This window comes from Crocodylus siamensis, chromosome 6, assembly GCF_052110815.1.
Source record: "Crocodylus siamensis isolate JL-2025a chromosome 6, ASM5211081v1, whole genome shotgun sequence".
Taxonomy (NCBI): Eukaryota; Metazoa; Chordata; order Crocodylia; family Crocodylidae; genus Crocodylus; species Crocodylus siamensis.
In genome coordinates this window covers 96,167,660-96,181,603 of record NC_143400.1, presented here as the reverse complement: position 1 = coordinate 96,181,603, position 13,944 = coordinate 96,167,660, and positions in this window count along the sequence as shown.

Genomic DNA, 13,944 nt, shown 5'->3' with positions numbered 1-13,944 from the left:
CGTGCCTGGGAGGGAGCCACGCGCTGGGACCCGAATGAGCCCGGCAGTGCAGCCGGCCTGACAGCAACCCTTGCGGGGATCCAGGCCAGCTGGGGACTGGGGAGCAGTAGCTCAGGCTGAAAAAAGGAGCCAGACGGAGGAGAAGCAGCCTTAGCCCCCTCTTCATGCTGCCTCTCATCAGCGCTCCCCAGAGCAGGGCGCATCACCCATGCAGCGCGCCAGCTTGCTCTCTCCCAGCCCAGCGTCCCTCCCCGTCGTGAAACCCGGAGCTGGTTCTCTCCATCTTTCCCCGCCTTGCAACACTGAGCCTCACCCAGCCCCGCACACCCCAGACCGTGCCCTGTTAGGAGAAGGGAGATGTGGGGTGCAGGAGGAGCAAGCTCGGCACCTTGGGGTGAGGCCTCCAAGGTATCCAGGCCCCCAACTCCTTGGACAAGAGGACCGGGGCCTGAGCTCTGTCCCAGCTCCTGCTGATGCTGACAGGTAGTGACTTTCCCCGTGCCGGTATGTATGCTGCAAACCCTTCTCACGCCCCCACTCGAGCACCTCTTTTATAAACTGAACAAACCCGGCCTCTCCCATCCTCATGCCGAAGCCCCTCCACACCCCGATCATCCTGCTGCCCATCGCTGGACTGTCTCTAGTTCTTCCAGATCTCGTTTCTGCGGCATGGGGACCACAACCGGGTGCCGTGTTCAAGGTGTGCATGCATCCTGCTTTTTGTTCACAATTCCCTTCTTAATAACCCCTAATATTTTGCTTGCCTTTTTGAGCCCTGAGCTGTTGGTTTTAGCGAGCCCTTTGCAAAGACTCCCAGATCCCTCTCCGGGGTGGTAGCCCATCCTAACATAGCCTGTGCCCTTACCAGCCACGGCTGTGACAACACGGCGCAGTGATCGGCAGCTGTCTCGCACGTGGGAACCTCGCTGCTTGCTCAGAGGAGGCTTCAGGCCGGTTAAATCTCAGGAGCTGCCTTTTGGGATGACCCGGGCATCCCTGGCTGTGCCAAGAGACCCGGCGCCCACCCAGGACCGAGAGAGACAGCCATCATGCAGTCAGCGGAGCTGGCAGGCGAGCCCAGCCCAGCCGCAGTCCTATTCCCAGGGAGGTGAGCAGTGAGAAATCCCACGTACGGCTATGGAGGAGCTGGAAACCCTCGTGCAGCCACACATTGCAGCTGGCGAGGTCCAGGGCTGCACTCTCGGGCACGGTTTGGCACTCGGGACACTTGTAGGCCTTGCTCGCAGGCCTCTTGTATACCATACATGCATCATTGCACCGATCTGCTCCTGCATTTCGAAAGCCCCGGCACAGGGTGGAGGCACGAATGGCCAGCGCTGACTGCCGGCTGGACCAAGCGAGCAGATGCTCTTGTAGCACTGACCAGCCCACTCGGGGCTAAACCCTGCTGCGCCAGCACGCGGTGACATACAACTCCGAGCACCTCGCGTGGCTGAAAACGAAGAGGGAGCTGTCAGACCCCCAGTGCCTTGTGTGACGTGGGGGGGACCGGGTGAGAAAGCTGGAGAGAGAAACCCTCAGGCTTGTGCTTTACTCCCGTGCTCACGAAAGCTGCGGAGCTGGCGATTCCCACAGACCTGCAGGGTTTACTTGCATGGGTTTTGCAAGCCGCTAACCCCGGGCACAGCTGCTGCCTTCGTGCCCAGCCCAGCCCCGCCTGGATTGCGTTTGCCAGCCTTTCGCACGCTCCGGGAGAGCGCCATGCCCCTCGCAGCAGAGAAGAGCCAGCTAGCAGGGCCCTCCGGAGGTCATGCCTAGTCCAACCCCCAGCACCCCTGTCTAACCCACCCCAGAGAGGTGTTTGTCTAACCTGCCTTTAAAAACTTTGCGAACTCGCTCAACTGCCAGGCACCCTGCCCAAAGCATCAGACACACCCCAGCGTGCCCCAGGCGAAGCAGGGGTGGCCCCTGTCCTGCCCACTGTTTGCTGCCAGAAGCTGGGCGCACGCTGCAAAAAAGAGCAAAACAGGGGGGACGGGAGGGTCCTCCATGCTTGGCAAACACAGCCTGGAAGCCCTTTTCCTCTACTTTGCAGCTAGGGAAGAGCGCCTTGGAGACAAGCTCTTGATCCACTCACCATGCACTTGCTCTCACGTCTCCCCGCCGCCACCCCAGGACTGGGAGACGCTCCACGGTCCTTCACGCCCAGGGCACGCAACCAGGAGACCAGCACGTCCGTCACCCGCGTGCCCTGCCATGCCCCCCAAAGAGCCATCGATTGCAGGCAGAGCTGGTACCCCGAGACCCCCCACAGGGCTGGCACGACCTTCAGCACATTGCCCTGAGCCTCGGGGGGTTGTTTGCTCATCTCCACTCATTTCGCCACCTCCGCCCCTGTGCGGTGAGAGGCTGGGAGCTGGCATCTCCCCGCACCGAGCGTGCCAGCTCCGGGCTGGGTTTATTTGATTTACCATCCAGCCTGAGTGGATGGGAGGAGGCATCCTGCCAGTGCGTTTGCAAAAGCCTCCTGGCTCTGGGCATGGGAGGGGAGGCTAAGCACCTCCCAAATGCAACAGTTACATGCCTCCAGCGGCTGGGCTGTGGGGGCACAAGCCAGAGCTCGCCCGCGTCATGCAGCGAGAGCTGGGGAATGGGCACGAGACCCCCCCCGGGCTCCCTGCTCAGGTGTCCCGGGTCTGGAAGGTGCTCCCGAACCTTTCCACCACTGCTTCCCTTCCAGGTCCCGCCTGGGCGATGGCAAAGCCAAGCCCTTCCTAAGGGAATAGACCTTAAAACCTTCAGGAGCGTGGCCTCCTGGAAGGATGCAGGAGCGAGCGGCAGTGCACCCGCAGCTGGCTCGATGGCGGTGACGACTGGCAGGTCTTTTCCAGGCCTAGATCAGGTCCCCGTTGAAGCCAGGGAAATAGGGGACACGTGCTCCTAAATCCCTGAGGAGCTCTTTGAAACCCCCACCCCAAACTGGTGCCTAAAGAAGTGATTTGGGCCGCCTGGTACCCGATGCAGCAGGCCTGAGCGAACAGGCAGCGTGTCTATGCTCCGAATGCTTCCCCGTCCGCTACTTTGGCCACGCCAGTATCTCTCAGAGGTGAGGAAGGGCCCATCTCACCGATGCCCGAGCTGAGGAAGAAAATAGGTACATATTTTTGAGACCTCCCAGCCCCGTCCACGCACCCTCAGCCCCCATCCCAGCTGCCTCAGAGCATCGAGCTTTCCCGCTGCCTTTGCATCCCAACCACCCGATGTTGGGGCTGGGGCTCAGCCCCGGGCATCCCTGGTATGTCCCTACAGCAGATGCTCCCCCTAAATCTAGTGAGGTCTGGCAGCTCAGAGAAGGAGCATGAGACCGAGTCACTTGAGAAGAGAGATGCTTGCACGGGGCATGAGAACGGTTTGCAAAATCTGAAATGGCAACGAGAAAGTCACCAGGGATTTATTATTGACCATCTCTGACAACACAAGAACAAGGAGTCGCAACACAAAACTAGTCACGGGAAGCTTGAAATGAGCAAAAGGAAGTTCTTTTCCTCACCGTGGATGATTCAAGGGTGGAGCTCGTGGCCACCAGATGTGGTGGAAGTTGGCAGTCCAGCCAGATTCGCAAAGGGCCTGGACACGTGGTTGGAGCAAAGGGGCATCAGTTGCTATTGAGTCTCAGAAAATTCAGGTTGGATGGGACCTCGGGGGGGTCACATCTAGTCCACCCCCTGCTCCAAGCAGGACCAGGCCCAACTACATCATCCCAGCCAAGGCTTGGTCTACCTGAGTTTTTGCAAACCTCCAAGGATGGCGACCCTACCACCTCTCTGGGGAGCCTGGTCCAGTACCTCACCATCCCCCCAGTTGGAAAGTTTTTCCTACAGACCTCGCCTTCCTAATATCGAACCTAAACTTCCCTTGCCGCAACTTCTGAGTGCACAAGTGAGGGGCACGGCCTCTGTATCAGACCTTCCTGGACCTCCAGTGCAGGAGGTCGCGAGAGAGAGAGGAACAGGGGAAAACCCTGCTCAGACCCAGTTGCTCCCTTCCAGCCTCTGCTCGCTGCCCCTGCATGACGCAGGAGTCAGGGCAAGATGGCCCTGGTCCGACCCAGGACATGGCAGCTCTTAGTTTGTAATGCAGGATAATTACTGCCCCTTATGATGCATGGGGTCCAGGGGATGCACAGTGCCCCTGTGTCACCTCCCAGCCAGCAAGGGCAGGGGCATCTCTGCCCAGCTCATGGGCACTGCCAGGAGCTCATTCGGGTGCACAGCCCAGGGAGCCCCAAAGCTCAGGCCAGCAAACTGAAGGAAGCTGCTGGCACTTCCTTGCATCTTCTGGGGTCTAAGGCAGCTGAGGCTGCAGCTGAGGTTTCCTCTGCTGCCCACTCCGCCATCCTGCAGCAAGCGACCGGACCGTCCCCCCATCTCCATAGCTCTGCAGGCCCTGAAAACCTGGATGGGAGACAACACACAAATAAGAATCCCTCTTCCCATCTCTCCCTGGCCCCTGGGTGGGAAGGAGAATGGAGCTCAGAGCTGCCCGTCTCTGGAAGGCCCCGAGCACACATCTGGCAACATCTGTAGTGCTGGGAAGTGGCTGGGATTGCACTGGGAACTGCTGGGGCTGCCCTCTCCCAGCTGCCTCGGGCCAATTGCTAGTAGCTCCCTTGCCCCCGGCTCAGCTGCAGCCACGTGATGCGGGTGCCAGGTACAGGCAAATCAATCCTGGGGCCTTCGCCCAGCTGCACTCCCGCCTCCTACACTGCTCCCAGCCTGGCCTCTGCGGGCCTGTTAACTGCACCACTGTCACCCCCAAACATGCAGAAGGGCTTTGCCCAGCCTCTGGTACCCTCATCGGGGTGGGGCAGCAGGACCAGGCCCCCAGGTCACTCTGTAGGATCAGGGCAGGGGAGAGGTAGGAATCTGTGGAGAGATAAAGGACTCAAGGATAATGGTTTAAGGCAACCTGGGGCCTGCCTCCATTCCCCAGTTTAGACAGCAGCAATGGGTTGGTTTCCATACCTTTTGGCCCTGTTGAGTGACAGTGGGCATGTCTACATGTGCACATTTAATGCGCATTAGCCTGATTTAAGGCATATTAAGAGCACGTATCTACACGTGCACACACTTAATATGACTTAAAAATTGCATTTTAAGGCTATTTGAGCCTGAATTTGATACCTGCATAAAAAAGGTATCAAATTATGTGCAAATAGCTAAATTGCATTAGTGAACATGTAGACGCAGTAATGTGCATTAACATGGTGCGTGTCCATTGACTTGGCGCTAACTTTAGTCACAAGTTGGTCTGCACACCCACATTAATGCGCATTAGCCCGTGCACGTGTAGACGTGTGCCTAAATCTCCTTAATGCACATTAGACTAATGTGCATTAAAGCATAGGGGCACGTAAAAGCATGTGTAGACACACCCAGTGTGTCACATTGCCCAGCACCTCGTATGGCACTGCATGCTTCCATTGTCCTGCACAGAGATTGTCACCATGAGGGTCCTGAACACGAGAGTCAGCGCTGATTTGGCGATAGCTTGTCTAGCTGTACAGCTGGCAGAGACATCAGATGAGCTTCCGGGCACCAAGTGCCCCTTCTGCAAGTGCCTTCAAGCTTGTCTAGCATCGCTCTCAACTCTACAGCTGGTCCAACACACAACATCACCCCCAAACTCCTTGCTTCTCCTGACATCCTGGCTGGGCTTGGTTTTGCAGGAACCTTGGCAGTGTCCCCTTGAGTTGTATGATCTTGGTGCTTGACGGGAACTGTTGTCCAGTCAAGAGGCCAGCCTCGGGTGCTGGCTGCAGCCCAGGCTGGGGATGGGCACTGGGCTGTGCCAATGCTCCTGCTGGGACCTGAGGTTCCTGGCTAAAGGGTGTTGTCCATTTGCTCAGCGTCAGACCGATGCCACATTTGGGGTCAGGAAGGAATTTTACCCCTGGTCAGGTTGGTACCGACTGGCTTTCTCTGTAGTGGGGGCACAGCCTCGACCTGTGATCTCCGAATCGTACATTAACCACCTTTTTACAGAAGCGGGACGTTGGCCGCCGAGGTTCCCCCGCTTTACCTGTGGCAGGTTTGGGGGTGACGTCTTGTCCCGTGCCAATAATTTTAAGAGGTTAGATGATGGCTTTGTCTGGGGTGGTTTGGACAGGACTGATGCTGCCTCAGGCTGGGTGTTGGGCAGGACGGCACCTCTAGAGCTCCCTGCCAGCCCCACTTCTCTATGCAGACTGACCAGGGCACACAACGGCGCTGTCCCTACCTCCCTGCCCTGCCCTATGGCCTCTTGTTATTCCTGGAAGGGACTTAAGGCATGCAACGTTCCCGCCCCCAGCCCACGCCCGACATCCTTGGGAGCAGCTGCAGCCCGGGGGCTGGCTGGGATGCCCCACACCTGCCTCCAAGGCTGCTCGCTCACGCTTCCCAGTGCCAGGTGGGAGCCGCCGGGAGCAAGGGCATGATTCAGCCTCGCTCCCCTTGTGCAAAGCGAGTCCGTGGGTGGCTTGGTTGTGTAATTTGCTACTTTAATCCCTCTGCCTTCACTGCTGACTTCCAAATACCTTTCTGCTGATGCGCCTCAGTGGGCCCGGTGCTGCCACTGAAGGAACAGGGTGGGTAACCAAGGATTTCGGAAGGTAAAGCTTGACGCTGGTCTCAGTGGGGGCAGACGACAGGACAAGGAGCAATGGGCTCACGTTGCAGCAAGGGAAGGTGAGGTTGGATATTAGGGGAGACTCTCTCACTAGAAGGGCAGTAAAAACACTGAAACAGGCTACCCAGAGCGGTGGTGCAGTCTCCATCTCTGGAGGTTTTGGAGACCTGGCTCCACAAAGCCCTGGCTGGGATGATGCAGTTGGGGCTGGTCCTGCTTGGAGCAGGGGTTGGACTAGACGTGACCTCCTGAGCTCCCTTCCAGCCTGAACTTTCTATAATTTGACAATAAAATTGCCATATAAATTATAATGCTCCTAACAATACAAACTGGCTAGCGACATCCTACACGTATTTACTGATGGCTTCAGCTCGGTCACCTTTCTGCCTTGCATGCCGGCTGGACAATAAGAAAAGGTTGTTCTGTTCAGCTCGGGCTTGCTTATTAATTCCATCTTGTTAATTAAGTTTAGCATGCCCTATCCAGACAGATACGTTTTCAGAGCGGCGGGTAAAGGGTTAACATTTTAAAGCAATCCAGAGTTGAGTTCATTTTCTATGCACACAGACACACACCTGTGAAAATCCTTTCTGCTTCTATTAAGATTTGCAAATCCCCTCCCAGTTTCTTAGCATAAATTACCTGGCATTGTCTTTTCATTACTGAATCGACGCATTTTTTTTTTTTTACATTTCACCATGACTCACGGCACGATGTAATCGCACACGCTTTTAATTAACCCAAGGTGTTGTCTTCAGGCCGACTTTGCAATATTTTTGTTGCCTAACAACTCGGAGGACAACAGGTTCTGTTGTAATATTTCTTACTTAATTACTGCTGGGATGGAGAGGCAGCTCTCCGGCAAGCTGGGAAGAGGTTGGTTCATGCGGCAGCAGCAGCATGGTCTCTGGAAGTTGCTTCCAGTGAATCGGGGCCTGCATTAAACGGCTGCGTGGATGGAGACAGGCAAAAGCTAAAGCTAAATTTGGAAGGCAACACATAAAGAGCAAACAAGTCGCCATCAGACTTGCTGGAAGCCTTATGAGGGGCTCAGCAGAAGTGGGAGGAAATCCAGACAGGCTCTGCAATCCCTTTGGCTGCGGGGCATCTGCTCTGGGACATTGCTAGGAGCCACTTCATGATGCTCCAAGGGTTGACACCTGCAGTGGATCATCCCTTTAGGCCTTATAGCCTTCCTGCCTTTCCCTTGAACTTGCAGGCTTCACGGTGCAGAAGCAGCCAAGAGGACATTATGGCATGAAAAATGGACACTAGGCTTGTGCTTTGAGACAAGCAGCTAAAATACACTTCCGACCCCACCGTGGTCCTCCCTGCCCACTTCTGACTTCAGCTGTGGGTGACAGCAGCAACGTAAACCAAAGCTCGAGAGGGGTTTTTTGCGGGAGGTCTTGCAGAGAGAGGACCCATGTGTCCTAGCCACAGCTTCTGTTAGAGGCACTTTTGCAGGTGGCATCCAAATCAGTGGACCCCGGGACTTCCCTGCCCTGCTGCTCCACAACGCCAGGCTCACGGAGGTGAGCTGCTCCGGCGGGAGGGCTCCCAGCCGGGTGGCTGGAGGGGATGCACCAAGTCTTGCGCTCATGGCTGTTCCCAGCTGCTCCCAGCCTCAGCACTAGGTCTGCAAGTGGTTCATTGCTCCATCGGCTCAATTGCGTCATTACCCTGACAGAGGCAATGCTCTTGGCTAGCAGCAGCCCGGGGTGGGCGAATGCTGGGAAGGACCCAGAGCTCTGCCAGCGTCTTCCCACCTCACGTCTGACGTGCTCCAACCCTGTCCTCCAGCCCCTCGAGCTCCCTCCCATGCACCCAGCCGGGGCTGCTCATCTCGCACCCCGTCGGCCGCCCCAGGCTGCACCTGCTTGCCCAGCAAGGATGCTGGCAATTGCACAGGAACGGGGGCAGCAAAGCCGGGCTCAAGAGCCGTCCTGGTACGCCGGGGAGTGTCCTGGGGGCAGCTTCTGGGTTTGGAAAGAGAGGGGGCCGGCTGGAAAGCAAGCCCCCATGGACATGCCAGCTTCAAGGACCCTATTGGGAGGGATCCTCAGTATCACCTTAGGGGCGTGAATCCCGGTTGGGCTCAGACCAGGGAAGCTCAAGTCCATCTTCGCTTAAGCATAGAGGTAGCACCCCCGATTTACACCAGCCAGCAATGAACCTCCTTGGGCCATGTCACACCCGCCATGGCCACCCCCAGGCTCTTGCCAAAGCTCCTTGGTGACATGCTTCTCCTGTTGGGAAACCAAAATACTCTGCAGAGTTGAAGCAAACCCACCTCAACTGAAAAACATGTTGCGCCCTCCCCTTCTTTACAAGCTGAAAAACCTTCAAATGTTTAATCTACAAAACCCTCCGAGTTTCTTTTTCCAGCAAAAATAAGGTCCCTGCCACTTCTTCCTGAAAGACCCTAGGGATGGCCAGGGAGCGAGTCGGGTTACTACACCATCGATGCCACTGAAGTGAAAGGTGTTGGAGAGGGAGAGGTTTCCATTCACAAGGATTAAAGTTTTCCCACCCTTGGTTAGCATCAATCATAGAAATCATAGTCCCGTCCAGTCCAACCCCTGCCTGAGGCAGGATCAGCCCTGTGCAAACCATCCCAGACAAATCCATGGTCCAACCTCTTTGCAAAATAACACAGTCCAAACTTTCATTCTAATGTCTAACCATTATTTTTTGCATAAAATTGGGAGAAAACCATTTTATGCACCTTTTTTTTTTTTTTTGCTGCAAACGCTTTGTACAGAAACAGTTGGTCTTTCTGTGTCATGCGCAGCCCAGGAAAGCTTGAGCTGATTGAGGGTGCTACCCCTATGTATTAAATCATAATTATTTTTTAAAAAAAAAACCTTGTGGAAGTTTTCAAGAGCAGGTTAGACTGCAACTTGACTCGGATGTTTTTTGGGACTTTTGCAAAAATATCTATCCATGCATCCCAGTACCTCAGCCAAACTGCCCTGTGACCTGACAGTCCAAAGCATCCCATTACAATGACCTCCTACACGCTCCCATTACAATATCTGCAGTGCGCTCCCGTGTGCCCATCACCCTTGTCCATCGCAAAACACTCAATCTTTCCCTAAACTCTAAGCTCGCCCCAACCTCCGGCTATTTCTTTCCCAGGCCTTTCAATCATTGCTGTGGTTGCCTGGACTGGTTTAGCCAGCAATGATCCTGCCCTGAGTAGGGGCTGGACTGAATGACCTGGTGAGGTCCCTTCCAGGCCAGTGGTCTACTCTTTTCCTTCAGGGTAGGGCTGGAAAGACCTCTCAGTCTTTCAAGGAGTTCCCCAAAGAGATAGTGGGGGGAAATGCAAGAGAAGATCAAATCTGACACCCTGATTTTTTCAAGGAAAAATGTTGCCTTTCAACCTTTAGCCTGGGGTGATGCAGCACAGATGGGCAAACCTGCCTTGCCGCTTGCTGATCGCCTTTCAGCATCTCCGCCAGCCAGGAGGGAAGGGTAGTTCATGGCAGCGGGTTCAGAGGATCGTAGGTTTTCTGATCTTAAAGGGCACTTTCCGGGGGACAGGCCAGGGCTTACAAAAACAGGGAGAGCCGTATCGGGCTTTTCCCATAGCTCTGGGTACCACGGGCCACCTGCCTCCCTCTGCTCCACCTCAACTCAGAGCAGAGCAGAGGGCAGAAAAGCTTTGCAAGAAACCTCAAAGGACGAAAAGGCCCATGGGCCAGAGTCGGTGGCGTGGCATTTTGAAATGCCAGCATTGTGCAATTCAAGGAAGCTGGCTGAGTCAGTGACCCGCCTTACCCGAGCCCTGGAAACAAAGGTGTAAAGCCTACCCTGGGTCCCATAGAGGGGATAGTGGCAGGCTCACCTCGGGGCCTATCGGCACCCTCCGTGGCTCACACCCAAGCACCATGCAGCTGGCAGTCCATCTCCAGCAAACACCCTGGTTATCTGGGGAGGCAAAGATCCCCATTCCCTGGGGCGAGGTGCATGCAGACCCTGCTCGACGGGCCCCTGTGTTAGCAGGAAGCCATCGATGCAGCGCCTTGGGCAAGTCGCCTTCTGTGCCTCAGTTTCCCCATCTATAAAACAGGGATCTCAATAAGACTAACCTACCCATTGCAGAGGATACCACCGATGCCCGTGCCATGCTTTGGGAGGGAATGAGCCCTCCGGTTACAAACGAATCCTCCATTGACGAGATCATTACAGCTGCTGAATACTTAAAAATGCACTGTACAGATATATGCCAAACAGCAACTGCCTTCGTGCAAGCCAAGGCAAGGTTTATAAATGCATCCACGCGTGCATGGATAGATGGTTTTCATAGATTTCATAAACATTAGGGCTGGAAGGGACCTCGGGAGATCATTGAGTCCAGCCCCCCGCCCAAAGCAACCCTGAAGCATTTGGCTGGAGAAGACCGCCTTGGGACCCAATCTAAAGGTCAGCCATAGGGCATGGATGCAGGCACCAGTGGCATGCGTGTCAAGTGCATGTAGCATGCAAGAAATTGGGGAGGGGACAGGTAGCACAGCAATAGATAGGGCAGGGAGCGGAAAGCAGAGTTGCAGATCAGTCAGGGCACACGGGGCAGGACGCAGAGAGCAGAGCGGCAGATCAGGCAGAGCGTGCAGGGTATGGAGCAGAAAGCAGAGCAGTAGATTGGGCAGGGGAAGAGGATCAAAGAGGCACTCATGGAGCGTGCAGGGCTAATTTATGCCAAAAAATGGTTACCCCTGCACCGCTACAGCCCACAGAAGAGCCAAGAGGCCCTGGGCACAGCTAGACCCAGGCTGCTTCCAGACCCAGCCTGGGAACCCCAAGCCAAGCTGCTGCTTGCCCAGACAGTCCCCGTGGCATGGGCGGTATTGCACAGAATCACAGAAGTGGGGTCGAAGGGACCTTGTAGATCTTCAAGCCCGACCCCCCGCCTGGGCGGGGGAAAAAACTGGGCTCAAATGAGTCCAGCCAGGTAGGCATCCAGCCTCCTCTTAAAGCCCCCCAGGGTAGGAGCCAGCACCGCTTCCCTTGGAAGTTGGTTTCACATCCTAGCCGCCCTGACCGTGAAGTCGTTCTTGCGGATGTCTAATCTAAACCTCCTCTCCAACAACTTGTGGCCGTTATTCCTGGTTATGCGGGGGCGGGCGGGGGGGCTCGCGGAAACAAGGTCTCTCCGAAACCCTTCCGGTCCCCCCTCGTGAGTTTATAGACAGTCACCAGGTCCCCCCTCAGCCTTCTCTTGTGAAGGCTGAACAGGTTCAGGTCCTGCAGTCTCTCCTCGTAGGGCCTGCCCTGTTGTCCCCGGATCATGCGAGTGGCCTCCTCTGGACCCTCTCCATGCTGCCCACATCCCTCCTGAAGTACGGCGCCCAGAGGTGGACGCAGTCCTCCAGCTGCGGCCTGACCAGTGCCGCACAGAGGGGGAGGATCACCTCCCTGGCCCTGCTCGAGATGCATCTGTGGATGCAGGACAAGGTGCAGTTCGCCCTGCCAGCCGTGACCTCGCATTGTCGGCCCATGTTCATGTTGGAGTCAGTGATGACCCCCAGACCCCTTTCTGCCTCCGTGCTCTCAAGAAGGGAGTTTCCCACCTTATAAGTGTGCTGCTGGCTACTACTGCCCACGTGCAGCACCCTGCACTTGTCAGTGTTGAAACGCATCCTGTTCGTGTCAGCCCACCCGTGCAACCTATCCAGGTCTTGCTGCAATCTTTCCCTCCCTACTAGCATGCTCACCTCCCCCCAAATTTTGGTATCATCAGTGAATTTAAACAGGCTGCTTTTCACCCCATCGTCCAAATCAGTGATGAAGAGATTGAACAGCGCGGGCCCAAGGACCGAGCCCTGGGGGCTCTGCTGCCCACTTCCCCCAGGTCGAATATGACCCGTCCACCACCACCCTCTGAGTGTGACCCTTGAGCCAACCTGCAATCCATCTGACTGTGTAGGCATCAATGCCACAGGCGCCTAGTTTTTCAATGAGGATGGGGTGGGAGACGGTGTCATAGGCCTTGCTGAAGTCTAGAAAGACTACGTTCACGGCGACACCTGCATCCAATTGCCTCTGTGACCTGATCATAAAAGGCAATCAGGTTGGTCTGACACGACCTGCTCCTAATGATGCTCAAGGGCAACCAGCGCGGTTTCATCCCTGAGGCCGGCCCATCACAGATGTGCTCCTTGAGGATCTTCTCAAAGAGTTTCCCAAGGACAGAGGTAAGACTGATGGGCCTATAGTTGCCCGGGTCCTCCCTCCTCCCTTTTTTGAAGATGGGGACCATGTTAGCTATCTTCCAGTCATCCAGCACCTGGCCCAAGCGCCACAAGTGCTCGTAAAGCCATGCTGAGGGCCCTGCAATAACCCCTGCTAGCCCCCTCAACACCCTGGGGTGGAGAGCATCTGGACCCACTGACTTGAACACGTCCAGCCCCTCCAGAAGCTCTCTGACCCGGTCCTCCCCATCCTGAGGGCTGGAGGCGTTCCCCTCGAGTCCGTCTGGCGTCCCAGCGGGGACCTCCTGGTCCCTGCACAAGAAAACGGACGTGAAGAATTGGTTAACGAGGTCTGCTTTCTCCTCTGGCCCAACCACCACATTGCCCAGCGTACTTTGCAGGGGCCCCACATTCCCCGTGCCTTCTTCATCCTCCCTATGTATTTGAAAAAGGACTTTTTATTATCTTTGATCTTGGACGCTAGTCCTAGCTCTATGTCCGCCTTAGCTTTCCTGACAGCCCCCCTGCAGGGCCTAGCAGAGGAGGTATACCCCTCTTTGGGGAGAGCCCCCCCCTGCCACCGGGTGTACGCTGCCTTTTTGGCAATCAGGCATTTCCGGACGCCCTTGGTGCACTTGGCTGCAATGCTGGCGCAGAGCCTTGAGGGCAGGGCTCCTACTCTGCTGTCAGCTCCAGCCAGATCCCATCAATCCTTGCATTGTGCCAAACCTGGTCCTAACTCGGCAGGGGGTCGGCTGCACCCTGACACCTCGCCGGCATCATCCCACCTGACGGCTGGAGTCACCCTGCGAGCACAGTGACTGCAATCACTGCAGGGCTGCAGTGCATTGGTGCATCTCCGAGGCTGGCGTGGGCAGAATTTAACCCACCTGGGCACAGTAACAGCCAGAGCTGTGGGCCAGATGCTGCTGCAGTTTGCCTTGGTTCCTGGGGGCGTCTACACAGGGGGTGCGACCTTTCTTCTGCCCTTTTGCTTCTGAGCTGCTTTAGTGAGGCAGCATCATCATGAGAACATGTAGCCCTAGGAGACCCCCTCCTTGTGACTCCAAGGGGAAAATGCAAGCAGAAAAAGCAGCAGCAAGCAAAGGAAGCA